At 43.7% G+C, this 26668-nt stretch overlaps 1 protein-coding gene and 1 long non-coding RNA gene across 19 annotated transcripts in view; one reads left to right on the top strand and one right to left on the bottom strand.

Annotated features, from left to right (window-relative positions):
* MSI2 (musashi RNA binding protein 2) overlaps window positions 1-26668 on the top strand; it is a 388181-nt gene that overhangs the window by 145889 nt on the left and 215624 nt on the right. The gene's annotated exons all lie outside the window — the stretch shown is intronic.
* LOC120387431 lies at window positions 2538-19939 on the bottom strand. The gene is made up of 3 exons (XR_005590164.1): window positions 19904-19939; window positions 14214-14308; window positions 2538-2554 (listed from the first exon to the last, which is right to left on the bottom strand). It is a non-coding gene; the product is annotated as an uncharacterized LOC120387431 (long non-coding RNA).

Genomic DNA, 26668 nt, shown 5'->3' on the forward strand with positions numbered 1-26668 from the left:
TTTTGAAACGATAGATCTATATATCATGTGGGTGCACATGCGTACAATAAGCTTGTAAGTGTAGTGTTTTATTATACTTGTAGATATGTTACCATTTTTATTTTCCCTCAATAATCTCACTATGTCCTCACTGACCTTAACCAGCCATGGAAACGTCAAGGAAGTGAACTCAGAGAATAGGAGTATCCCAGCAGTCTAATAAGGGGTCTCCAAGTTTCTGAACAGAAAATCTAATTTATTCCTCCATACTTTTTTCTCACAGTGCAAACAGCACATCTGATTATCCCTTTAATAGATCAGGGGCACTAAAATAACCTAGTGATACTTAATGATGCAAATAGCCAGCTGTGGGCAAAACTTGCTAAAAAGGTTCTTCATACTTTCAGCATGGTCTTTCTTTTAGATACATAGAGAATGCAGGAATATACTTGTGAAAGAATGTGACATGGAAAACCCTGTAGGTACTAATTGGGTAATAGTATTGCATGTTGGCTAGAACCATTAAGAGTAGGGTTTTTTCCTGTCCTCTGAAGCAGCAGCGACTGGCAACTGCCAGAGGCAGGAGGATACTTGGCTTGATAAACCAACGATCTGAGTTGGTCTGGCACCTCCCATGCAAACCATCCCTTAAAATGCCACTGAATCAAATAGTTTAGGGCCAAAAATAGACCCACCAAAAGTGACTATAATTTTTGGTGAAGTTTCTCTGGATACTTCATAAAATAAGGATCTGCCTTAAGGATTTGTTTTCTCCCCCCCTTCCCAAAAAATCTTATAAAATTAAATGCAAAAGCCTGTGATGTTATGGCTGCATGGTTATTCACGTTAATCAGGAAATGTAAAAGCAAAGGTTCCCAGAGTAACGCTATATTTGTATGGTTGGCTCAGGAGTTATATTTTCTATTCCTGCTTTTCTCGTTAAATGTATAGATTAATATAGCTCTACTTGATCTAAAATGTGTGCCATAAAACATAAAGGAGGTGTGAAGTAGCTGAGCTAAAGTTGCTATTGGAACTGAGGCTTGATTTTTGACCTCCAGTTACACTAGTGTAAATCAAAAGTGAGTCCATGAAGCTGTGGTGTTGGAAGGCAGAGGCGAGTTGCACTAATTTTTGGTGACAGTGTAGCGTTAACACTGTATTAATGCCATTTTAAATTTTAATATATAATATTTTGCACTGGTCTGTAGTGCTTTAGAAATAAAAGTCTGGCATGCGATTGACATGTTGGGCCAATATCTCAGCAGGTGTAAACTGGTGTAGCTCCATTGAAAGTCAATGGTGATTTACACCAGATGCAGATAAATGAATGTGACCCTGACTTCAGTGGTGCTGAGAGCTATGTCAATTTCCACCAGCTGAGGATGCATTCAAAATAAAAGCGCTGGTGTACTGTACGAAAGAACCAATCTGCTGAATGAAAAGATTGGTCTGTGCTCTTAACTTTTGCTGTTCTCTCTGCCCTCATGGACTCCACACACAGAAGTTGCTTAGCAAAGCATCATTGTCAGTCACATGCATGTTGTATCCTGAACAAGTTTGCTTGCAGCCCAGGAAGAAATCTGTTTACTTGCTCATCGTGCTACTGAAACATTCACGTGGAACAAATCACACAGTTTAAACCGAACATCAAATCAAGGTGGGTGGGAGGTGGGAAGAGATGGAGTGTTTTACAGTGCCCATGGCTTGTAAGAGAAAATGTTTGAATTGCCTTCGGTGGAATCCACTGGCAGAGTGCATTGTAGCTGAGAGGGTGGAAAGACCTTTTGCAGTCATGATGTGTAATTGGATAACTGCATATACTCCACCCGACACCCATGCCTGCCTCCCCCTCCAATTTCCTCTTGGGAGCTAGGGTGAAATGGGAGGAAGAACTTAAAATCTCCCACCATCTGTGGCTAATTGTGAAAATATTTGGAAAAAGTTAAGGGCACTTGGATGCCAAACAAATGGTTTAAAGCCATTATTTCCCCAGATGGTAAATGCAGGAGACATTCTAAGCAAACTGCTTTAGTAACAATAATACTTATATAGCACTTTACATTTTCAAACCACTGTCCAAACATTAACTAATCTGTCCCATATTCTTTAGAGCTGTGTCGTTAAACTTCAAGGATATTGGTCTAGATTAATTTGTAGCACTTTATCAGATGTGTTGGTGGGTGAATTTTACTCCTGCTGCTTGGTACTATAGGAGGAAACATTAACTCCTCCTGAGTATATTGAAATTGATCCTAGAATTTTTAGTGAAAAGAGTGATCTTTAGTGGGAAAAGAGAAATTTCCACCCATTGAATAAAAGATCTTTAAAGGAAACACATTCACCCTTGGATAGATTATAGAACATTTGTCTGAACATTGATCTTCCCTATCTGGACCCACTTTTCTCCTATGGAACAACCTGACTCTTTTTTATACACATGCATGTATGTGATGTATCCTCACATGCTGTTTAAGGAGACAATGGTTAACAGCAACTTGTATCTTTTGCGCAATTGTCGTGTTTCTCAGTAGTCAGTCTTCAGCTGGAACTGCCTGTTGTTGTACTTCTTGATCTGCAAAGAAGGGATATCTCTTTAAATTCAGCCTCACTAGTTAAATCTGTGTGTTTCCAAATTTTTGAATTGGCTATCTAGTTTATCCTATACTCATCACTGTGATATTTCTAAACTTCCTTTGGGATCAGTCTCACTTTAAATAATACCAACCACAATGAGTCTCTGCCTCATATCTTCCTATTTTATATAATTTCTCCAAGGCTTTATTTTTACCTTAAATGTATTTGCAGAGAATGTTACATATGGGGAGGAGGAGGAAGGAGGGAAGATTTGCACAGCTGCATGCAATTAAGTAGTTTGTGTTGTATTCCTTAATCTTTTATGACAGTCTCAAGGACAGTATGTTTAATGTGAAATTGTCATAAAGCCAAATGCAAAATAAACAAAACACTCCACACCCCAGTATGCATGCCACTTAACGTTGTATCAGTGTTGCTCCCTGACTCTTCCAGGTATTATCCCAGATAGTAAAACAGAGTTCTGCTAAGTGCTGACACATGGCAAAAGTGCTGGAATGTGGACAGACAGATGTGAACTGATTTGCTGTGTGTTTAAAAGTCCATAATGATAGGGATAATAGTACCAGATATAGAAGATCTTGGAAAGAGAACCTCATGAAGAATGTGTAGGCAATGTGAAAATGTAATTAAAAGAAAAACCCTAATGGTTTGTTAGGGGGAGGTGTAGCTAGAACTAGAAATAAGCAAGTGTAAAGAGGAAGGAATGAGGCTTGTAAGCTTTCTGCTAAGGCCCCACTGGAAATACAGGGCCATATCCACAGCTGGTGTAGATAAACTTGGAAGGCAATGGAGCTTTGCTGAATTACTCCAGCTGTGGGTCTGGCCCATAGTGTGTCTTCTTGTCATCGGTCTTTTTATAGGAAAGGGCTTTGGAGAAAGAAGATTTGGCATATTGCAGAGGTAACATGAAGGGCATTTGATCTCAAGGTTGAATGATAAGTGCTGTGAGGACATAGTAAAATATTTAGTTGAAGTGTCTTGTCTGGGGAGAGAGGTAAGTTGTTATAAGCAAGCTTAATTTAAGCATGCAATACTTTAAATTATCTAGATAATTCAATTGGTGTAGAGTTTATTTTAAGTAATTGACTAGATCTGATCCTGAGTGGAAGTAAAAGCAAACAAACAGCAAAACTTTAATTACCATTAGCACTTTCCTTTTACTCCAGAGGTAATAAAATACAGCAGAGAGAGAGAGAGGTTTTTTTGTTTGGTTTTTTTAGGATATGACAGTTTTGCATGTGTTTCCAAATGTATTCTCGTATGTGGTACTGGTTAGAATTCAGCACTTGCAGGGTCCAGATTGGGATTTTCCTTTCTAAAACATTTTGTCTCTACCAAAGTGGATATTTTTAAGTTCCTTAGCAGTGGTGGTCATTGTGGGGTATTGCTGAGTAGAAGGCAGTCCTTAAGTCTCTGCTTCCCCTGAACTTTACTCCCTTTGTGAGGATAATATATTTAGATGAGGTCCCTTTGATGCAGTTGGGTTAGGTCAGATGAGGTCAGAGCACTAGTCATGCCAGAAATCCCACAGATGCAGGAAACAAACTGCTGGAAGAGGAGAGTTGAACAGCTTTCAGACAGTTATTTCTGTACGTTTTCTATCTCTCTCTCTCTCTCTCTCTCTCTGCATTTGTTCTATACGGTAACTTTCTGAAATGGAAAAACCCGAAGCAAGTGCAAATCAGCGTGTAATGATATTAATGTCTACCTCTTACCGAGCCCTCTTCAGATCTGAAAGCAGTTTACAAAGGTGGGTAAGAATTATCCCAAGTTAACAGATGGCAAAACTGAGGCTCAGAGAGGGGAAGTGAGTTGCCTATGGGCACCCGGCAGGCCAGTGGCAGAGCTGGGAGTAGAACCTAGGTCTCTTGAGTCTTCCCAACTGGACCACACTGTTAACTCCATCAATGGAGTTAGGCTGACTCACACTAGCAGAGGGTCTTGCTCCTAATTCCCACCCTCTCCCATACCTTCTTTGAATTTCACCTTCACAAATGTAGCCATAGCATCTGTCTCCTTCCTTTACAGTCTGTTATCTGAAGATGGAGCGTGCTAATCATCCTGCCTTCTTTCTAGCTATTGTTTTTTATAGTTACCATATGAAAGGGGAAAAAACACACACACAACTAAACTCAGGTGTCTCTCTCCCCCACCCCCCAAAACAGAAATCCCAACGCCAGACTTCACAGTAACTGAATAAACATGAATGCAAATGACGCCTTTGAGATGCGGTGACTGTACTGCCACTACAGTAAAGCATCTTCTTTCGTTCATGCCACCTGTGCTAAGAGTCTCTGGATGTGAAAGATGGCTTTAACCGTATATCTAGTAACCAAACCCCTCTCTAGAAAAAGATGATGCTGGTGATAAAACCACAATGACAAGGTTTGTATTTTACCTTTCCTCCCTCACCCCTCCCTCTCCCTGTTTGAGGCCAGTAAGATTGGATCCAATGACATAGCTTCTATTTCTCAGATGCAGCACAAAACAGATTTTTCTAGTGGCTGAATTTAATCACTTAGATGCAGAGCACTGATAGACGGAATCAATTTAATTTCTATTGCTCGTGACTGGGTGGGGGAGATGGAAGAAGGAAGGTCATAATAATTTAGCAAGCAACAATTTGGTTTGAAAATGTTTCAGAGAGAGAGAGAGAGAGTGTGTGTGTGTGTGTGTGTAAAGCCTGAACAGACAAAATAAACATGGCAATAACCTTAGGAACTTGGAAAGTAGGAGAGATAGCATTCTGCTTGAGGCGACGGATGGTTTTTTAGTCTGAGCATTGGGGCTGAAATGCCTTGGGTGCTTTTGAACCATAGGTTCATATCCCACCAGGGTACATGCAGCCCTTCTGCCTGCCCAAGTAATGATACTGAATATAGTGCCATTTCAGTATGTATTTCAGATGAGGTGTTGAAAAACGAGTGCATCTATGTGTTAGGTACTTTATCCCGTCCTGGTTACCATAGCATCTGAGCACTTCACAACTTTTAACATATGTATCCTCACACCACCCCTGAGATGTGGCAAAGTGCTATTACCGTATTTTTCCGTGTATAAGACTATACTTTTTCCTAAAATCCTTAGACTAAAAATTGAGGGTAGTTATATACATAAGCCCCCCCTGTTCCTGCTCTCTCTCCCCCCCCCAACCCCCCCCCCCCCCCCCCTCCTCTCCTCTCCTCTCTCACCCTCCCCTCCCCCCCCCTTACGCTGCCTGCACGGCGCTGCTGCGGCGCATCAGTCCATGGGCTGGGGACTGGGGGGTGGGGGGGGGGGGAGTCAGCGGGAGGAGGAGGCAGGCCGGAGCCGGGCCGGGCGGCCAGGCGGGGGGCGGGGGGGCCATCGGGTAGGTGGGCGCGGCGAGGCGGGAGGCGGGGCTGGGGCCAGGGCCAGGGAGCGGGGGGAGGCGGCGGCGGGGGGGCCGGGGGGGGGGGGTGGGGGGACAGGGAGGAGGGGCGGGGCCCGGGGAGCGGGGGCTGGAGCCAGCGGGCGGCGGCAGGGGGCGGAGGGCCGGGGCGGGCGGCGCGGCGGGGCGGGGCCGGGCGGGGCAGCGGCAGGGGCAGGGGTGGAGCCGGGCAGGGGTGGGGGGGGGGCCGGGCGGGCGGGGGGCGGGGGCGGGGCGCAGGCAGGGCGGAGGGGGGCGGGGGCGCGGGGGCCGGGGAGGCGGGGCGGGGAGGGGGCGGGGAGGCGGGTCGGGAGTGGGCCGGAGAGGCGGGGAGAGGGCGGGGGGCGGGGCGGCGGGGAGCGGGGCGGGGGGGCGGGGAGGGGGAGCGCGGGGGAGGCGGGGGGGGGGGGAGGGACGGTGGGGGCGGCAGGAGGGGGGGGCGGGGGGGGAGGGCAGGAGCCGGGAGGCGCAGGGCAGGCCGGCAGGGCAGGGGGCCCTCTGGCCCTCGCTACTCCCTCTCCCTCTCTCTCTCTCCCTAGCCCTCTCCTGGGGCTGGAGCTGAGCAGCGCTGCAGGGGAAAGCAAAACAAAAAAAAAAAAAAAAAAACAAAACAAAAAAAAAACAAAAAAAAACAACCAAAAAAAAAAAAAAAAAAAAAAAAAACAAACAAAAAAAGCTGGGACAGCGGGCTGGAGGAGCGGCAGAGGGGAGGAAAAGCAAAAAAAAAAAAAATCAAAAAAAAAAAACAAAAAAAAAAAAGGGCAAACAAAAACAACAAAAAAGGAGGGGGAAAAAAAACAAAACAAAAAACCTGATGGGGGGGAAAAAAAAGGGCACACGGGTATGGGGGTATCTCCATTTTACAGATGGGTCAGTGAGATGTAGGCAGGCTAAATGACTTGCTCAAGGTCACATAGGAAGTCTGTGGCAGAATAGGTCTCACAAGTCGTATGCTCGTGCCCTAACCACTGGGCCATCTTTCTCTCCTCAGAGTCCTGCTCTGAATAAACATGAAAACTCCCATGGTGATTGGTGCCTTTTATAAATTCATGTAAAGGACAATAACCCTAAGGCACTTCTTCTAAACAGGGGCAGTTTGCCTTGATACCTTTTGCCAGAAATTCCCCCAGTTTCCACTTTATTGTGGTGCAGCGTTGAGTAAAGAGCCTTGAAGTGCAACAGTGTAATTTAGGGTGGTGGGGTTTGGGGGGGGGGGTTGGGTAGCCCAATGCCCATTTTTCTGACATAGTATTAGTCCTACTTTGAGATCCCAAACAGATCTACATACATAAAAATCAAATATAAATATAACAACACTCTCCTCCCTCCTTTTGGTATGTTGCTTGTCTTCTTAGAATAGAAGGTCTTGCGGGGAACGGACTGTGTCAGCGTTTGGGGATAGTGCATTGCATAGTGGGGTCCCTGATTGTGACCAGCATTGCTGGTGCTATTGCAGTTTAAATAATAGACCCCCTACAAGTGGAGATATGATCTCAAACATTAACCCAAGCAGGCTACAAACATTTGTTGTATCCTTTTAAAAAAGTCTCTCCTCTTCCGCCCAGCCAATCATCAGCGAGTCTATTAATGCATCAACCCTTGAAAATTAGTCTTGGAGGAATCCTAACCGTGGGACTATGTGCATGTTGTTACATAGCAGCCAATCCAATCGGATGTCGTAGTGTGCGATGTGTTAACGACAATGTGTAGGGTGGAGAGCAGCAGCTAAACAACTGTGGCTGTGACCTGTGTGTTTAGTTATTGTCCCTCAGATGGTGCTCCTCCCCAGGCCACAACGCATGGAGAGCCAGTGGAGTGGGCAAACTGGGAAAACCTTACCTCCAAAGTGCTATAATCGCCTTGTTGATGGGCTTTAGAAGCCGTCCTAATTTTTAAGCAAGACATGTCATAGTGACATGAAGTAATACAAGCAAACTTGGCCAGCCTAACAGCAAACTTGGTGCGCTGCCATCAGCCCGTATGCACCCCGGTAAATAAAAGCTGTGGTTGAATTTCTTTCAAGTGTTATATAATATTCATTATAATATATAAGTAAAGAGGGATCCCTCCTTATACGTAGCTTTAGCAATAAATACATAAGAATAAATCTGATCCTTCTCCCTCTTTCTAGGTAGCTAATTGTAGTATGGTCTAAGGGTTAGAGCAGGAGACCGAGTCATATTCTAGGTTCTCTTATAGCCTCTGCCAGTGACCTGCTATGTAATATTGAGCAAGTCACAAGTTTCCTCTTTAAAACAGGTCTACTATTCCCCTATGCAGGGGCTCCCCTATTAGGTTTTACTTAGTGGAATGCTCTTGTCTGCGGGGAGTTCTCCATTCGACAAAACATATGTGATATCAGGCCAGTAGACATTCACTTATGTGGCTGGTGAGCCCAGAATCTGCTCCTGTATCACTCGCTCAGCCCAAAGAAGATGAAGGTCGAGCAAGAGCTGAAACGATGGTGGTGACAGTGAGTGCTAAAGGATAGAAAGAGAAAGGGAATGCACTCATTGCAAGTCAGCTTAAAAATAAACTAGTCTATTTATAAAGTTGGCAGAGTGCCATGTTTTTTTTTTTTAATGAATAATAAACCCAGTATGCCCTCGCACTTTGTATATCCGTGAGTTTGCATATGGATGCAGAGATAAGTATGTTTTATATTCTAAGATTAAATATGCACATTTATTTGCTCTGTGAGAGGCTCTAGTGGTTAAGTGCTGGGCTGGGAGTCAGAACGCCTGGGTTCCATTCTGGACATGGCCACTGGCCTGCTGCACGACCTTGAGCAAGTCACTTCACCTCTCTTTCCCCTCCTGATCTTTTGACTCTCTTGCACTCTTCAATTGTAAGTTCTCTGGAGTGTTTGTACAGTAGTTGGCACGTTGGGGCTGCTGTGATACAATTCATAAATGTGCATGTATACGTAGGTGCACTTCATAGCTGCCCTCAAGCATAGCAGCAAGCCACTCTTCGTATTCAGACACGCTGTACAATATAAAGCACTTGTAGCGACGTGACTAGAGCCGTAGCAATAATACCACTGCAGTTCAAGCATTTGGGTGTCTTTTTCTTCTATGCATGTGTTGTGAAATGCCCGGCTAATGTGTGGGTGGCCTTGTGCTCTGTTGCTGGAAACTAGAAAAGAGGTGTAATATAAACACTTGTTTAATTGCCACATGGTGATTGCAGATGAGGCTTCCAATTTCTAGACAGAAGGTAACATCAGAGCCCAGGTTTGTTTCACTTACAGTTAAGCAACATCAGAAAAGAAGGAAAAAGCAGGAAAGCGAATGATGTGCTACACAGACAGGCACCCAAACTTCCATACCCGCTTGTGCCCGCATTTGTCTGTTTAATGAAGCGAAGCTTTGTCTCCTCGTTTGTGAACCATGCTCCCTTAAATACATGAAGGGGCTTGGCCCGATGGAGGACTCAGGACAAGGCTGGAAATAAAGTTAACACAACGTGTTCCGTGTGATGATCTCCCTCTGGTACCTGGCCCAGCAGCTAAGAGAGCCTGCTACTGATTGACAAGTAGGGAGGATTGTGCTTAGCGGTGTTGGGGGACGGGGCATTTTAGAAATTGCGTAGCATTGGTATAACTCTGCTCCCATTGAGGGCAGTTCTAAAATTCCTATTGACTTCAGTGGGAGTAAAGTTAAGCCCAGACTGAATGAACGCTTTGGAAAATCTAACCACAGCCTTGTCCAGACACTGACTAATCCTCACAACACCCCTCTGGGAGGTGGGTAAGTAGTAGTCCTGTTTCACAGAGGGGGCACTGAGGCATGGAGAGGTGAAGTGACTTACCTGGGGCTACGGAGCAAGTCAGTAGCAGGAATAGAAATCAAGCCCTCTGAGCCCTATACTTATTCCTCCATAGCGCATTGCCTCTCTCCTCTTCAACTGTGATAAGCAGCTACAGTTTGTTACCTAGGCATCTTTTTTTTTTTTAATTATTAAAGGGGGGACACTATTTGTTTTTTTTCCCTTTCTTCCATGGTTCTAAACTGGTGGAGCTGATCTTTGCTGCCATTGTCAAAACTTCCCAAGACCATTTATTGCTGAGTGGAGAAGCCGTGTGAGAAAGTTTTGCCCAGTGGAAAGTTTGTGAGAAAGTTGCAAAGGGATGGAAATGGCAGCTTAGAAGCTCAAAGCGCCTCTTACTTCTGTTTGCAATGGCTGTGATGTTGCTTGCGCCAGCCGATGAAATGGGAAGTCTGTAGCTGAAGATCTAAGGGAACCAAAGGTTGTTTCAGACTTTGTTAAAAGTGCAGCGTTAACAATTTAAAGCTGTTCGTGAGACTCCAAAACGGGGAAACAAACGAATTTTCCATTAGTGCTCAGCCTTCCCCTTGCAGCGTCTCATGTCAGAAGCGCTCAGGGTTGTGAAGAAAGGAGGGATGCATATGTCTCCAGCAAGATTTTGTTCTTTGCTCCTCCGGATAGTGTCATGTGCCCACTAGCAGCAGCTGTTGATATTGTCTAATGAGCTTCAGTGGCAGCTGCTTTCCCTTGGTTTTAGAACAACTTTGGAACTCATGAAGCAGCTCATATTTAACAGCATGTTCTGTGCATCCCCCAATTGAATGAGATGCAGGGAAGGAATGAAACTTTCAGAGGGAGTAGCCCTTACATAGGGAATACAGTGACCTGTGGGAACCTCTCTATTCTGAGGATGAGAGAGCAGAGGGAAAAACCCCTGCGATCTGTGACCTGATGGCCAGTTTCTGGATGCCCAGATTTGATATGCTGGAGACTGTTAACCTCATTCTCTTATTATAATACAACTATAGGCTCCCTATCTGCTCCCCCCGACCCCACTATGGGGGGGCTGCCGGTGGGTGCTCAGCACCCACCCTTGTTTCCCTGTGGGTTCTCCAGCCCCAGAGCACCTATAGAGTCGGCACCTGTGCAAAGAAGAGTGGAGGACTGCAAAGGGATAGTACAGGGGTCCCCAACGCGGTGCTCGCGGGTGCCATGGCGCCCGCGGGGGCATCGAAAGGCGCCCGCGTCCTGGCAGGCGGTGGAGCATCCGCCAAAATGCCGCCGAATTTCTGCGGCGTTTCGGCAGCGACGCCTCTTGATGACGTCGCTTGTCGGCGGCAAGTGGCATCATCGAGAGGTGTCACCGCCGAAATGCCGCAGAAATTCGGCAGCATTTCGGCGGATGCTCCACCGCCGCCATGATCCTTCGTCTGGCGCCCGCCAGACAAAAAGGTTGGGGATCACTGGGATAGTAGGTAAAATCCTGCCCCCCACTGAAGTCAATGGCAAAATTCCCATTGACTTCAGTGGGGCAAGGATTTTGCCCCATGTGACTTGATCAGTATGTTTCTAAGATACACGTTTGTTTGTGCAGTAGATCACAATGGCTCTAGCAACAATTTGAGCCTTTCCAGTAAATGCTGATTTTTTTTTTCTGCCTAAATACATTTTTGCCTAGAGGACCCTTTACCTAAATTAGATATGCATTTTCAGTAACATTTCATGTTGAAACTTTTTGCACTTGAAATAAAACCATCTGGTTGTATTACAAAGACAATGCAGGGAGGAGATGAATGCCTTTTTCTCTGTACACAATTCACAAAAGGGCTGTTTGTTTGTTTTTTTTAAATGGGAGTTTGTGAATTTTACATCACTGTCAAAGCCCAGGTTGTCAATTCAGGTTTGAAAGTTGTTTCACCCATTGACTAAATTTAAAGACAGAATGTCTGCCTTAAATTTTCAATTTCCTGAGCTTTTGTTGTTTTGCGTCACAACCTTGCATGTTTTTTAAACACTTATTTTTTTTAATTTGATCAGTTATTCTTTTAAGTAGTCTTAATTGTATAAAGATTATAATGCATAAGAGACATCTATAATTAGAAGGGGGATTGGTGCTATTAGACAGTGTTTTAGTGAAGAAAATTATAGTGTTCATAAGCAGTTTAGAGAATGGAGGCAGCATATATTAACATGCAACAAATTTTATGTAATCCAAGTTGAGGATTGATTAATGCTCACCTCATTGAAAATTGGAATATTCCTTAATCTTTGCCCAAATATTTCAGTCCATTTCCTCCTTCTCATCCATCCTTTTGCTGTGGCACCTATATTTCTGGTGGGAGGGTGGACTAATAATTCCCAGTGGAGCTCATGGTGCTAGCTGGCTGACCATGCTATCTAAGAGAGATCTTCTTTCCTCCTGGAGTGGAGACAAGAACAATCTCATTTCAGTGTATTGTGTAGCCTGCTGCCGCTATGCCGCAGGGCTGACTTGGAGGTTAGAATGTTAAATGAGGTTTACCCATTTAAAAAACCCCAAAAGCTGTGCTGGTCTGAGTGCTGATAAACCTTGCGCTCTGCATGTCTTTGGAGAAACGCTTTCTGAGCTCTTGTTCCCTGCAATTAGGATTTTGGAAATAGAATAAAATGCGAGAGCTTTGTTTGGAACCTTTTTATTTTTATAAAAGTAATAAATAAAGTTCCAAATCGCTGTCACTTTCCATAAGAATAACAGTACTTGGCCGCTTACAGAGTGGCACTTTGAACATGTTTGGCGAGATTAGCTTCTCTCCATATTCCCCATTTTTTATATACATGTCTCCGAGGCAAGTAAATACTTTCAAACCAGTAGAAGCTTCTTTTTATGATGAATTACTATTGCACTTTTCATCCATGCATCACAAAGGCCTGATTTTTCCATTGCCCTGCATCTTGTGTTGTCATTTGCACCAGTGCAAAGTGGGTACAAAATGCTCAGTTATGTTCATTTTGCACTGGTGTAAATGTCTACAAAAGTTTCAGGAAAATGGAGAATCCTGAGCAAAATGCTTGAGAAAGGGGAGTAATTACCATTGTCCCCATTTCATGAATGAGGAAAGTGAGAGACAAAAGGAGTTTAGTGACCTGTGCGAGGATCCACAGCAACCCAGTGAGGGAGCCAGGAATTGAATCCAGGTCTCTAGACTCCCAGTTTCATGTCCCATTCACTAGAGCACACTGCCTTTTAGATTCCAGTGGCCCGCACAAGACCGGCTTACAGGCTGCCTATGATCTAGACTGCTAGCGCTCCACAATCTCTCTGAAATTCTAGTGTCACAGAATGCTCAGTTTGATTTAATTGCCAGCTAGATACATGGCCATCCAGAGCTACTTGCATTTCACAACAGATTGCATGTTTTGTAACAGCACTGGGGACTTTATTCAGATAGGTAATGAAGCTATTTTTCTTAATGGGAATATTGAGAATAAGGAATATTTTGTATCTATGTGGCGTGCAAAAAATAAAATCACCTGAAGAGATATGACTATATATACGAGATGCTAGTATTCCAAAATATTAGAAACCTCAAATAGCCAAACACTCACCCATTTCCAAAACAACGGGGCAATGTTAGGACCGGACCACTTTATATTAAAAGTGTCCTGTTGTCCAGTTCTTTAGGCTAGCTCTGTACAATTATCACTTCCTCCAAACCTTGCTGCATATGATATCTTGTAAACTGCTAACTTCAGACTTGTAGTATGTCTAGAAGGAGCAAAGGAGTGTTGGGAATATATTTGATGGAAGAGACTTTTTTTTTTTAATTTATTCAGGTCAGGTCACTTTAATTTTCAGTCTATAAACCCAAGAAAATGTTGTTTAAAAATATACTAACATAATGAATACAACTTATTTTGCATTTTCATTTCTTAATGTGATTTCAAATGGGTTTATTAGACAACGAAAACCATCAATTAACACTTCAACAGCAAAAGGACAAATCTAGAGTTAATTGTGTGCTTGCAAGCCAGGTAGAAAGCAAACTGCTTCTCAGATTTATTTTTATTAATAGTACCAATGAATGATTATTAGCTTGTGTGTGTGTGTGTGTGTGTGTGAGAGAGAGAGAGAGAGAGAGAGAGAGGGCCAAATGTGTTTTTTGATCTGAGCCGAGGTTAATTTTTCCCAGGGAAATAGGTTTTGCAAGATTAAATGCGTGTCTAATAGTTTGGGGGAATGTAAAACACCTTTTAAAAACACTGATTGAGCTTCCTTCCACTCTGGATAAGATCTGCCCCCACTCTGTCTAAAGGGGCTCCACACCCCTATGGTTGTCTTCCAAGGAGCTGGAGGTGGGAGAGGTGACCAGAGCTCTCAGTGCTGTGGAGATTCCCGGAGGCTGCTGTAACAGGCCCCCAGGGCAGCCCAGAGTACGTCAGGGGCCGCCCCAGCCCCAGAGCAGCATAGATCCCCCCCCCTTGGGTCAGAGTTCTGTACCGTTCCTCTTGGTGGTGCAGCCCCAAATCTCACTCTGTCTCTTTCTTTGGGTCTGGCTGCCATTGTTGTTTTCATCAGCATCCCTCTGCTGGCAGCTTAGATGTGCAAAAAAAATAAATAAACAAAGCTGTTGTTATAATCCATGCACACGTGGGTAGTTTATTTAAAAACAATTAAAAAGCTCTGAAAATCGTTTATGAGATGCAATGAACACGAGGAGACGGTGTGTTTTGTAGCTTGGCAGGCTGCCTGTAATATATGTTTTGTTAGAATTCTCCTCCCTACATTCCCCCTTTCTCCACTGAAATGACACTACGCTGGGGGAGCATTGATTTTTGCTCTCCAAGTTGTTAATGAAAAATTCCTTGTTGGCTCCTAGTTTCTCAAATCCTTTGAGACCAGCTGCAGCATTCTAGATACTTCAGAAGTAAACATGCCAGCCTGGGTGATGTATGACTTTGTGAACTTTCTAGGGACAAAAGCTTGGCTTTTCATTGTCCATAAAATTGAGAGAGCCTCTTATCCATGCAATTATTTTTCTTACTCAGCCTGGTTTGTTGAATTTATTTTGGTAACTCGGGGCATGGATGGAAAAGCACAAAGATCTCTTTAAACTTGGATGAGATAATAAGCTTTGTGTTTTAGTAATGGTCTGGAGCTCGCCGGTAAGAGCTGTGATCCTTATAGATGAGAATTTAAAGGACCCTCTTAAGGCTGAAAGGACTCAAATTGTGTTCTTTTTTTTCTGCAGCCCACATATCTACTTGTAAAGTTCAAACAATTCATTTTGGGGGAAGGGAACTATTCTTCCAGATCCCCTAGTAACATTTTAACCTGTGCATTTTAAACTCTTGGGCAGCCTGGTAGATGAAAATTCTCCATTTATTCAGTGTAGAGTACAGATGGCAACTCATTAAAACTTTAAGCGACAATCATCCTTACCATGGAGTTACAACTTACATATAAAATCTGGTTAGTCAAGGAGCAGTACAGGTGTCACAGAAACATGCTACTAGGGGCGGCATAAAAGCCTACGGTATTGAGTGTGTTATATCGGCTCCGTTGTCAGGAGTCCTCAGAGCAGATTGCCAGAATTGTTGAGCAGTTATAGTTTAATGGAGGTACAGGAGCTTTTGCTCTCAATCCTTTTGACAGTTAAGCTGTCATCTTCAAGTGCATTTAAAAAAAAAACTTTTAAATACAGCTTTCCAACAGAATAAATGGAAGCAGGAATAAGTATCTGAAGGCACCTTGTAAGGAGCTTTGGGGTCATTTCAAGGATGGGAAACGTTCTTGGGGGGGGAATGTCTTTGTTATTGATAGCCTATAAGAACAAGGTTCTTCGTATCATCTCTTAGTGAAAATGAGAAGAGGGATGGTCCAGTGGTTAGGGTTCTAGACCTGATTTTGGTCCCCTGCTCTGCCACAGATTTCCTGTGACCTTGGGCGAGTCACTTAGTCTCTCTGTGCTTCAGTTCCCCATCTGTAAAATTGGGCACAGAACTTCCCTACCTCTCAGGGATGTTGTGGATATAAATATATTAAAGACTGTGAGATGCTCAGATACTACTGTGATGGAGAATAAGTGTGACAGAACAACAAATCATCTCAGTTTTAGCTTGAGACATGCCATATTTGGTATTTTTTTGTCAAGCCCTGCCTTTTGAAGGTCCATGATTATATGAGAATCTCAGCTTCCGATTAGTAAGTTGATAGCCCTAATGGTTGCAGAGAAAATCTTGAAATGATGATGCAAGAGCACCCTAAAGTCTTTAAAAAAAATCCAGAAGGCAAACATAAAACACATAGTGTACTGTTTGTGTTAAAATCTCATGACTTCTGGGGTCCTTGACTCATGGTTATTGGACTCTCAAGGTTGGCAACATTGGAAGAGGCGTTTTGAATCTCTACATAGTGGAAATCCTAAATCCTTTCTTGTGTAGGGTTTCCCCTTGTTACCTTCTCATTGGTCTGACTGAAAAGGGTTTTTCATCTTTATATTAAACTTGTTTCTGATCCTGTTAGTCAAAAAGAGACAACAAGGCTGCAGGTCTTTCCTGTCCTTTCTACATCTAACGTTGAAACGGACAATGGGAATCTTCAAAGGTGTCTGGTCAGAAAAATAACAGCCAAAAGGCTAGGTAAGTTTTGCACATATTTGCAGAAGTAGCATACCCATCCCTTGCTCATAAGCTCACCACCAGCAGTGGAATCCAGCCAGCACCCACCCTGCATTCATCACTTGTGCCTCATGCAAATTATCCCTGCGAGTGATAGAAATGATCATTGACGTGCATTGCCAAAGCCGGGCGACTTCTGAGGACTTGCCCTGGAGTGCCCCTGTGTGTATCCCCTGCCTCAATAATTCTGCAAAGCTGCATTTTATTGGCGCTCAGCCAGAGTCTGGTAAGCCCACTTCTTCCCCCTGCTGCTGTTGGCTGCAGGTTTGCTGACATGTTCCACCAGCCAGCATTTCTTCCAAGCCAGGATGGGTAAGGAATGGTGTCCCTAGCCTCTGTTCGGCAGAGGATGGAGATGGATGGCAGGAGAAAGATCACTTGATCATTGCCTGTTAGGTGCCCCAGAGGGAGTGAACCTGGCATTGGCCGCTGTCAGTAGACAGATACTGGGCTAGATGGACCTTTGGTCTGACCTGGTACAGCCATTCTTATGTTAAGCTTCTGTTTAGTTTCTAAAAGAACAAAGTTTTTTACCTCCTTTTGACACTGCAGAATCAATGAAGCTGCAGAAGATCAGAGCTGCATTCTCATCTGCTCCCTGCTACATCATGCCAGTTGCTAGGTAGGCTTTGGTTTTAGAATCCGTGGTGGTGATGTAGGAAAGGCAGCGTAGCTTTTTCAGGTCTCAGGCAAGTGGAGGAAGCTTGGGGGAAATTGTGGGTCAGAACAAAATTCTGACTCGTATAGCAGAGTAAATTTTAGATGGAAATTCATGGAGAAGAATGTGGCACAGCAAGATCTCTTTTAAAAACCAGAGAATTAACAATTTTTTTCCCACCACAGCCATGTTTGAAATAATAATTGCTACTTAAATAATACCATGTCCGTATGCGTGGATCCATCCATCTAGATAGAGGGGAAATCTCTGCCAATGCACTCAGCCACTCCTTCAGAGACAACCCATTCATGCCTTTGGGTGCCTTCTGCTTGTTTTGTAGATTAGGTAGTGTCTCATTCACAAGAGTCACAGCTTCAAAGCAAGCCTGAGACCTTTTTCTTACAGCACTGATGTGGCTGATAGACAGGAGAGGCTAACAGGCTCTCAGACACTTTTATTTAGTGGCACTGTTGGATTCTTCTATGCCTTAACTTCTTCTAGGTTTTAGAACTGTTCATGACACTCTGCTGGCTGATTCAGAGATGCTGAGGCAGAACTTAGAATACTTGACAACTGCTGCAGTGAAGATATTCCCCTTTCTGCCACCGTGCTAGGACCTAATTTGCTTTGAGCTCAGACTTTGGCCTATCAGCCTTGCATTTTGACTGCCCCAATTCGGAGTAGTGGCTTGATACCCTTTTTCTCAACCACCTAATAGACTGGGGTACCTGTTTGACTTGTAAGTGATTGGTACATTTACTAGGGCTGGAAATCAGAGACTTGTTTCTGGCATGTGATGTCACTAGGATGGCCCTCGGTGGTCTATGATGACTGGAATTTGGCCCTGAGTCTAAAGTTAGGACCACGGCACTTTCCTTCCTAGTGCTTTAGGTAAATCTAGGCTTGGTGTGTAGATATTTTTCCTTCCAGGAACAGAGTATTTTTGCACAGGAAGCCCCATTGTTCCTGAACGAGACACCTTCCTTTTTCATGTGCAGTCAATCATCTGGACCTCTAAGAAGAATCAATGTTGATCCAACTGGTTGGCCCTGAGAAAGAGCTGTGACCCTCCCACATCTATGCTGGCCAGATGGGGGATGGCATCCTATGTCTGCATGAAAAGATTGAGGGTATTCCCAGCAGCTAGCTATACTAAGGGAACGCACATTCCATTAGGCCAGAAAAAGAGGAAGAGGCTTTGTAAGAAATATTGGATCTACCCTCTGGATGCCAGTTCTTGCTTTGTTTTCGGGAAGCTACTCAGTTGGTGGTTTCTTTCAACAGACATAGACTTCACAGACTCTTGTGAGGTTGTTGGATGGCCAGATAGAGAACAGTAGTGAGGTCCTTTTTCTGTTCCAACTGTGTGGGATGTTCTACTGTAGAACAAAGCCATAAAGAAAGAACAGAAGTATTTCCCCAAGGTGCTGAAGTTTCTCTTAACTAGTGGCTTGTCTTTGATAGGTCAGAGGTGCAGTAAATCTTTTATGTGGAGTGTGTGGGTTTGATTTGGTGAAATTTTTTAGATTTTTTTTTTTAATGAGAAATTGTCCTAGCTTCAGCCTTGGTATAATGTTGTTGTTTGTTGTGTGCCAGTCGAGGGTTGGGTTAGAGAGTTTTTAGGGTCAGTGTTTTCTAAAATAAATATGCAAGTTTTAGCTGGTCATCCATCCATAACCATATACGACATTCATATGGTGCCAGCTTTATATGGATTTTCAGAGCAACCTTCTTTCTGCAATAAGGAGGTGACAATAGAGGATTCGGGGACAGCCTATTATCTCTGGGGAATACGATGGTGCAAAAGAGACCCAAGTATGTACATGGGGAATAAAAACCACCTGTCACTACCAGTCACCCGCAGGTCTTGACTTGAAGGAAGATCTGAAATCGTAGTACCCTTTCAAACACTTACATACATACACACCCAGGCATGTGTGCACACATATTACTTCCTGTGCAGCTGCTCTCCTAAACACTCCCAAGTAGAGAAGTACAATTTTTTTCTGCTTATTTTGTATGCAGCAGAGTGAGGAATAAAAGAATCCATCCTATTGAAAGGATATCCTCTTTAAACGAAGGCCACCTTAAAAAAATATTCGTTGTGTACAGTTCTTCCAACATAAACACACAGGCTCATCAGTGGCAGATGTGAGGGACTGTGGATCCGAAACAACGCACGCATGGCACACGCACAAATAGGGCAACGTAATGAACTGCAGAAAGCTGCTCTTGCTGATGCATGTTTGAATTAGTAGATAATGCTTTATTACCATCACCCAAAAAATAAAAACATCTGCTAGTGCATAATTACACATAGTTGGGAGACGAAGCCCAGCTTGTTCACTGCAGTTGAATCAGGTAAAAGTTTAGAAGAGGGCATCTGTCTTATCATGTTAGTATGAGAGAGAGAGAGAGATTCGGTCCCTGTGTATGTGTGTATACGTTTTAAACATACGTTGAGTCTAAATAAAGATCTGCAAAACTTGATGCTGAAGTGTGTTCTGTGTATTAACAATTAGGATCTTCTGTTGAAACAAACCCCAAAGCCTCTTCAGTGCTCATATAATGTACAAACACTGCTGTATGCAAAGGGTGGACAGTATCTTTCAGGATCTCAGCACATTAAATAACTTTCCTTTCAGGTCTGCTTGGCAAACTTTATTTGCTGTTATTTCAGGCAGAGCCCTGTCTCCCCTTCTAATTGCAGAAAATCATATTAAGTGTCTATCCAGTGTTCTCATCCCTTAAAACATGTTTTTGTTACCCAAGGGCCCAGATTGCACTATTCAGTAGGGAAATTAAGACACTGTAAACAGAAAACATCCCCTCTTTAAAACTTATTTACTTACTCTTGCAGAAGTTCCACAGTAAAACAGTGTTGGAAGGTATGTGATAATGTGCCTTGATATGTTATATAAGCATTTTTGTTAGGCAGGCCTTCAAAGGGAAATGCCATTTACCTTTAACCGTTTCTTGCATATTTCAAACATAGTGTGGTTTCTTTTCAGTTCCTGCCATTTTTGGAAGGAGTAGCATTCAGCAAGCGTTAGCGAGAATTGTGGCAGACTGTTACTCAGATGATCTGTCTCAAATCTGAGTAATAGACCACCATGTTTTCTCACTAATCATTCAGCCTCAATGCTAACATTCCTAACATTGTGCTGGTAATTGCTTAAGAAATCATCAATTCCAAACACTTGGAGGGAGGATTCTCCTCTCCCTCCCCCCCCCCCCATGGGATATTTGTGGATCACAGAAAACTCCCTCTGTAGCCAGTGAACTGTTCATGTTGAGTGCCTCGGCATTGTATAACATTGCTGTTTGGTTTTAGGTAACTATAGCAGCCTTGTTTAATTGCCACACGGATTTCATCACTCTTGGTCAGCTGGTGGTCTTACAATTCAGTTCAAAAGAATTCTTACCTATTTTTAAAAGCTTGGAGAATTCTAACCAGTGCTGTTGCAACGCCAAGAGTGTTTGGACTTAATTCTCCTCTTAGTTACGCTTGTTTAAATTGAGAGTAATTTAGGCCTAGTTTGCAAAAAGTTTTGCCAGCATAGCTGTGTGAGTTAGAGGTATGACTCTTTTCCCATATGATATAGCTATACCAGCAACCCCTCCGAGTGTAACACACGGTTATACCCACAAAAAGCCCCCTTGCTGATACAGATTGTTTGTTTCCTTTGGGTAACTATTACAAGCTGTACTAGAAAAATAATTATTTTGCGTATAAACGGTCTCTCCACTAGAAACGGTTTGCTGATATAGCTGTATTGGCAAACCCCCTTCCCTTTCTAGAGTAGACAAAGCCTCCGTAGAAGTCCCTGGGGTTACTCTAGGGGAAGAGAAGATTCAGAATCATTTGTGTATGGAGGTGTGTGGGAGGTTATCTTTCAAGTGTTTTCATCTGGCTGATCATTTACACCCAAACAGCTATTGTAAATATGCTGGTGCAAATAGATGTCCCCTGTCCCTTCCCCCCAGTAACTAACTCTGATTTTCAGTAACTTTTGAAGGTGTGTCCCTTTTGTTTGAAGAGTAGCAGAGTTTCTGCTAGTTATTGTTCTAGAAATTGTTTCTCCTCTATTCCAAAAAGTTAGTCCAGGAACTGCTGGAGACTGACATCTCCAGAAGATTTTTGACTGTTTACCAGACACTTGCTGCTGTTACAGGGAGTACTTCAGTTTCTGCTGGATCAACTCTGAGGCCCAGCTTTTATTTTTATCCTTTTAAAATTCTGAGAGATTTTCCCCCCCACACACCCCCCAAGACAGGAGTAGGTGTTAATGGCCTCTGTGACGCTGCATTTCCTTTGTAAGCATTTGGCTCTGTGTACCATTCAGTTCTCCTTTCTGCTTTGTTTGTTCCTGTTGGAGGGGAACTGCCTTGCATGGGTGTTGAATTTTCATGGTGGCAGGGAAGGTGAAGCTTGCAAGGATCCCATACATGTGTGACTGGGGGCAGTCACTGAAGGAAGGGTTGCTTGCCCAAATAGCCCTCTGAATTATTCTTTGTAATTAACTTGTGAACTTATTTTAAGTTTGTTTTTAAACATGTAGAACTCAGTAGATCAGGGATTCTCAAACTGTGGGTCGGGACCCCTCGGGTTCGCGAGCTGTCAGCCTCCACCCCAAACTCCACTTTGCCTCCAGCATTTATAATGGTATTAAATATACAAAAAAGTGTCTTTAATTTATAAGGAGGATCGCACTCAGAGGCTTGCTCTGTGAAAGGGGTCACCGGTACAAAAGTTTGAGAACCACTGCAGTAGATTGACAACATTTCATCACTTTTTCCTGCTGATCACAAGGTCGTCTCCAACAGCTGTTCAGTTGTAATTAGCCAACCCAGACTTCATCATTTGAACAATTGAAAAATTACTGGGGTCAGTGACTCAGTGTCTTAAATTTTAATAAGTACATAAATACAAAGTGCTGACTTATTAAAAATTAATCTTGCTAAGAGGCTGTTTAGTCTTTTCAGAAATGGAAAACACTGTGGTCCATTCATCCACATGGGGGTGGAGAGTGGGTGGTTATCTGTCTGGCTTGTGCCGCTGTCAGGCCGCGGTTTAAATGAAATACCAAGTTGTTATTAATTTAATCAAGGTCATATTTTGTTTATGTGGAAGTAGAATGAACTGTGGCCCTTCTGTAATCCCCACCATGCTCGCTAGCTCAGCCTTTGTAATTCCTATAAACTGCTCCTACAAGCAGGGTTGGGAGATTCACATCGTCAAGTGGATATTGAGTAAGTGTTGATTATAGAGTGTGGAGCTCTCTGTTCATAAGTACAGAGACGTTCTGTTAAAACGGAAGGTAAATCTGTCAGCATTAACATTATAAGCCTAATTTTTTTTTCTTTCAAGGCTTTAGATCTCAGTTATAAAACTTGGTTCAGAGCTTAAAGCTTGGCAAATGTGCTCTCCCCACTCAGAGCATTCTTCAAAAAGCATTCAACTGTTTCATTTATACGAGCAAATTTGAGAACTTCTGGCTGCTGCTTTTTTTCTTCTCTCTCTCTCTCTCTCTCTCTCTCTCTGGTTGCTGTCCTATAAAACTTATGCTTAGTTTAAGTTACAAAAGAAAGGCAAAATCCTTCTGTGACCCACATGGCATTGTCTTTACAGGCAATTAAATGTAAATGACCTGCAAAAGAAGAGGTGGAATGGGATGAAGATGTATAAAGAAGTCCTCAAATATTTTTAATGAGGCTCTTTCTTAAACCTTAGAACTGTGAGGATGACAAGTGCTGTGTGGTTTCCCCTGGGTCTGCGGAGAACTCATTAGGTGTCTCATATGTGTATTGTGAGTTTTCTGAGCCCTTAATTGAAGGGGAGAGGGGATGTTAAATCTTGCTTTTCAGCCGTCTGATTGTAGGGTCTATGAGTAAATCGGGGTCAACAAAAACAAACACATTTGGAATGGGGGAAAAAATCACTTCCTGGCTTCATCAAGTTTCACTTCTTTGAAATCTTGCTGTCTGCCAGTTCTCCAGTACAGGTTTCCAAGATGGATTAGTGTTGACTTTCTAATACAGTAGTTCTGAAACTCTCCCACACCATGACCTCATGTTGCAACAGAATTTGGACACCCGCTCTCATCTTGCTATAAAGAAAGAGAAGAAAAGAGGTTCTGCGGTCAGGGCATTAGCCTGGCACTTAAGCAACACGGTTTTAATTCCCTGCTCTGCCACAGACTTCTTGTGTGATCTTGGGCAAGTCACTTAGTTTCTTTGTGCCTCAGTTCCTCTTCTATAAATAGCAATGCTCTGTTGTGTGGATAAGTACATTACAGATTGTGAGGCGCTCTGATACTGCAGTGATGAGGGCTATATAAATACCTAAGCTAGATGGGTAAATCATGAACTCTGGCTGGGGCGCTGATGTTCTAATGTCAAAGGGCAAGCAGAGGAGAAAAAAAATCTTTTTGCAGGGCGGGAGGGACTGTATGCAGTAAAGAAGCAAAGAGGGCACAGTTTTGCAGCTCATGTCTAAGATATTCGAACTGTAGATGCTGGGGGAACAGGAGCATAGGAAGAAAGGCAGCCATTGCTCCCATCTGTGCACCATTAGCAATTGTTTTCTTCCCTGGGGGTCCATTGGATCCTTTCAGATGCAGAAATTCCAGATGTGACAAGAGCTGAGTACACGGAGTGCTAGGCACCCAAAAACATCTCTTCACAGGGTAGTGAACGAGGTGAGGAGTTTGTTCTGTCTTGCACAAGTGCACCACCAGCTTTCTGGTAAATTTGCTGCTTGGCAGTGGTATGTACTACAAACTGGAAGGGTTGGGGAAGGGAGTCCCCCTGTAAAGTTAGCTTCTTTTGCTATCCTAACCTATCAAACAGAAGAGACTGTTCTGCACCATGTATTCCTTTGTAGGCTTGTGCCACTCACTGAAACCTGTTCCTACTTAGGCCATGGCTACACTTGCAGATTTGCAGTGCTGCAGCAGGGTGTGAAAAAACACCCCCTCCAGCGCTGCAAGTTGCGGCGCTGCAAAGCGCCAGTGTGATCAGAGCCCCAGCGCTGGGAGCGTGGCTCCCAGCGCTGTACGTTATTCCCCACAGGGAGGTGGAGTACGGACAGCGCTGGGAGAGCTGTCTCCCAGCGCTGGCGCTCCGACCACACTCGCGCTTCAAAGCGCTGCCGCGGGAGCACTCCTGCGGCAGCGCTGTGCAGCGATAAGTGTAGCCATAGCCGTAGCAATATATAGAAAACAATTGCTTTAAATTTTGATATGACTCTTTTCATCTAAACTACTGTCTGAATGGATACAGTGAGGTAGACTAGGAAAGCTAGCTGGGGCGTGTGTCTGTGCAAATCATTTCTTTTGCCCACCATTCAACTGTCATCCCCTCCCTGGATATTAGCAGCTGGGGTAGGCACAGTTTAACCTTATCAAGTGGCACAGCACAACAGTTTCAATAGAAACAAAGGCATTTCTTACCTCCTTGCAAGTAGAGGGCAGTTCACGGATTTCAGCAAATGTCCCTATTCGCATTCTCCTTATTTATTATTTGTATTGCGGTTGCACTCCAGAGCCCAGTCCTGGACCAGTGTTGCTAGGGTCTGTACAAACACAGAACAAAGTGGTCTCTGCCCCAAAGAACCTACAGACTTCAAGGTCTTCAGTGGCAACATGCAGTCACAATCTTCATATTATGTCCCATCCAAGGCCCTACCCCTAGACTAGAGAAAATGACCACAGAGGAGTCAGCAACACGACCCAGCTGAACCGATGCCCTGAGTGTACACAAAGACAAACTGTGCTTAGCACCATTCAGTAATTGTGACTAAACTCTGATCTGACAATGGGTAGGTCTTCTAGAGTAGACAGAGGATGAAGAAGTGCATCACTGGGGCATTCATTCAGCACTAATTCAAATGGAAGATCACCCCCTACTGAATTTCCTCCACCTTTTCCTGAGGCTGCGTGGGTTACATTCTCTTAAACGTTCTCTTTTTAAAAGAAGCAATGCCAAAGAATAGCAAGAGCCTTATTAAGATGTTTTTAGATAACGTTTGCTCAGCTGTGAGCTGGTAAAAAAATTTTCAGAGTTTATTAGGCAGCAAATGCTTTCAGTGCTTTTGAATTGTGAGGTTGATTTGAAAAATTGGCACCTAATGGTTTACAACTGGAATAAATTTCTGGAAAATGGAACACAGAGAAAAACTTTTTTTTTTATTTTGGGGAGGGTGAGAGAGGAGCATAATAGTGTATTTGAGCCCATTCCTGTTAGAAAAGGTGCCACTTGTCATTTCAATCAGCAATCCAATTTTTTCCCTTCTAATTGGGGCACAAGATGAGTTCAGATCAGCCTCTATTCATTTCTCCATTTTGACAAAACTGTTTGAAGGAGAGAGGATTTTTGAGAGACTGACTCATAACTGGAATTCCCCCCCCCCTTCTTCCTTTGCACCGCCAGGTTTTGAAAAGGCCAAAGCCTGAGAATTCCTGAAAAATTAATAGGGTCTCAATAGGTTCTTTGCAGTTGCTGCTAACCTCTCCTCTCCCAGACTCACCATGGGTCACAAATGAAAAGTTTGTAGCATAATAGCTGCACAGCAGCTGCTCTTTTGTATGTAAATATGACCTAAAGCAGTGTGGGGAGCTCCTTGGCCCATTGTTGGCAAAGACTGTGCGATTTCAAACAGGCGCGCTTGGGATCTTTAAAATATTCCACACAGATATCGCAAATGTCACCAGCCGTCTTCTCCCACAGCCCACTCTGTGGGTTCCGCCACCCTCTTTCATCACCAAATATAATCAGAGCACAGCTAAATAATTCAAAGAACTGCCTCAAAGGAACAGAGGGGCGGGGGGAAGAGGTCTTTGCCTTCAGAAAACACTGAGCATCTCCCCCTCTCCCTTATTCTTTAAAATATTCAGGAGCATCCCAGAGGGTTCTGAACTCGTAAGTGTCTGCATTTTTCCCATTACAGAGAGGACTCGGGGTTTTTTTATTGAATTTTTCTAGTTAGCTGATGCCAAGGTTTCAGTCCAGCTTCAAAATGAAATGCACTTGAAATCTTTGAGCTTTAAACCGGACCCTGCTATGCACGTCTTCCTCCTCTGTCTCCTAAAAATTGTAAATAGCTTGGCACCCTCCTCTTTGGGCCGGGGCTGCCTTTGCTGGCTCAGCAGGCTTCCAGCTGACTGGAGCAGCCTGCTGTGCTCAGGCAGGGGGACTGGGATTGCTGATGCTGTTTGGTGGAGGAGAGAGGCTGCAGAAACCCTGACTGGGGCTTTACAGAGTTTTTGAAAATGCTTGATGGGAAGGGGGGTCCCACCGTAGGCATGAGGCTTTGGGAAAAAAGAAGAGGGGTTCTGTACTTCCTTAGAACAGTGGTTAGTGATGCTGGATGCTGCCTGTTGTTAAGAAGCCTGCAATACTAGGGCCATTCATCAAATGCAGCGGGGTTGCATTTTTTTAATTTAGAGTTAAAATAATAAAATCTAAGGCTGCTGGCGTCCTAACATCATTCATAACACCACAAAGTTCCAGCTGCAGTAAGTGATCGTTTCAACAGGAACTCTTTTTCTGCCCCTTTCATCGACTAGGAAGCATGCCCTCAGCCCTCTCCAGAAACCCTCTCCAAGAGAGGTCTT

Source organism: Mauremys reevesii, linkage group 20 (genome assembly GCF_016161935.1).
Source record: "Mauremys reevesii isolate NIE-2019 linkage group 20, ASM1616193v1, whole genome shotgun sequence".
Classification (NCBI taxonomy): domain Eukaryota; kingdom Metazoa; phylum Chordata; order Testudines; family Geoemydidae; genus Mauremys; species Mauremys reevesii.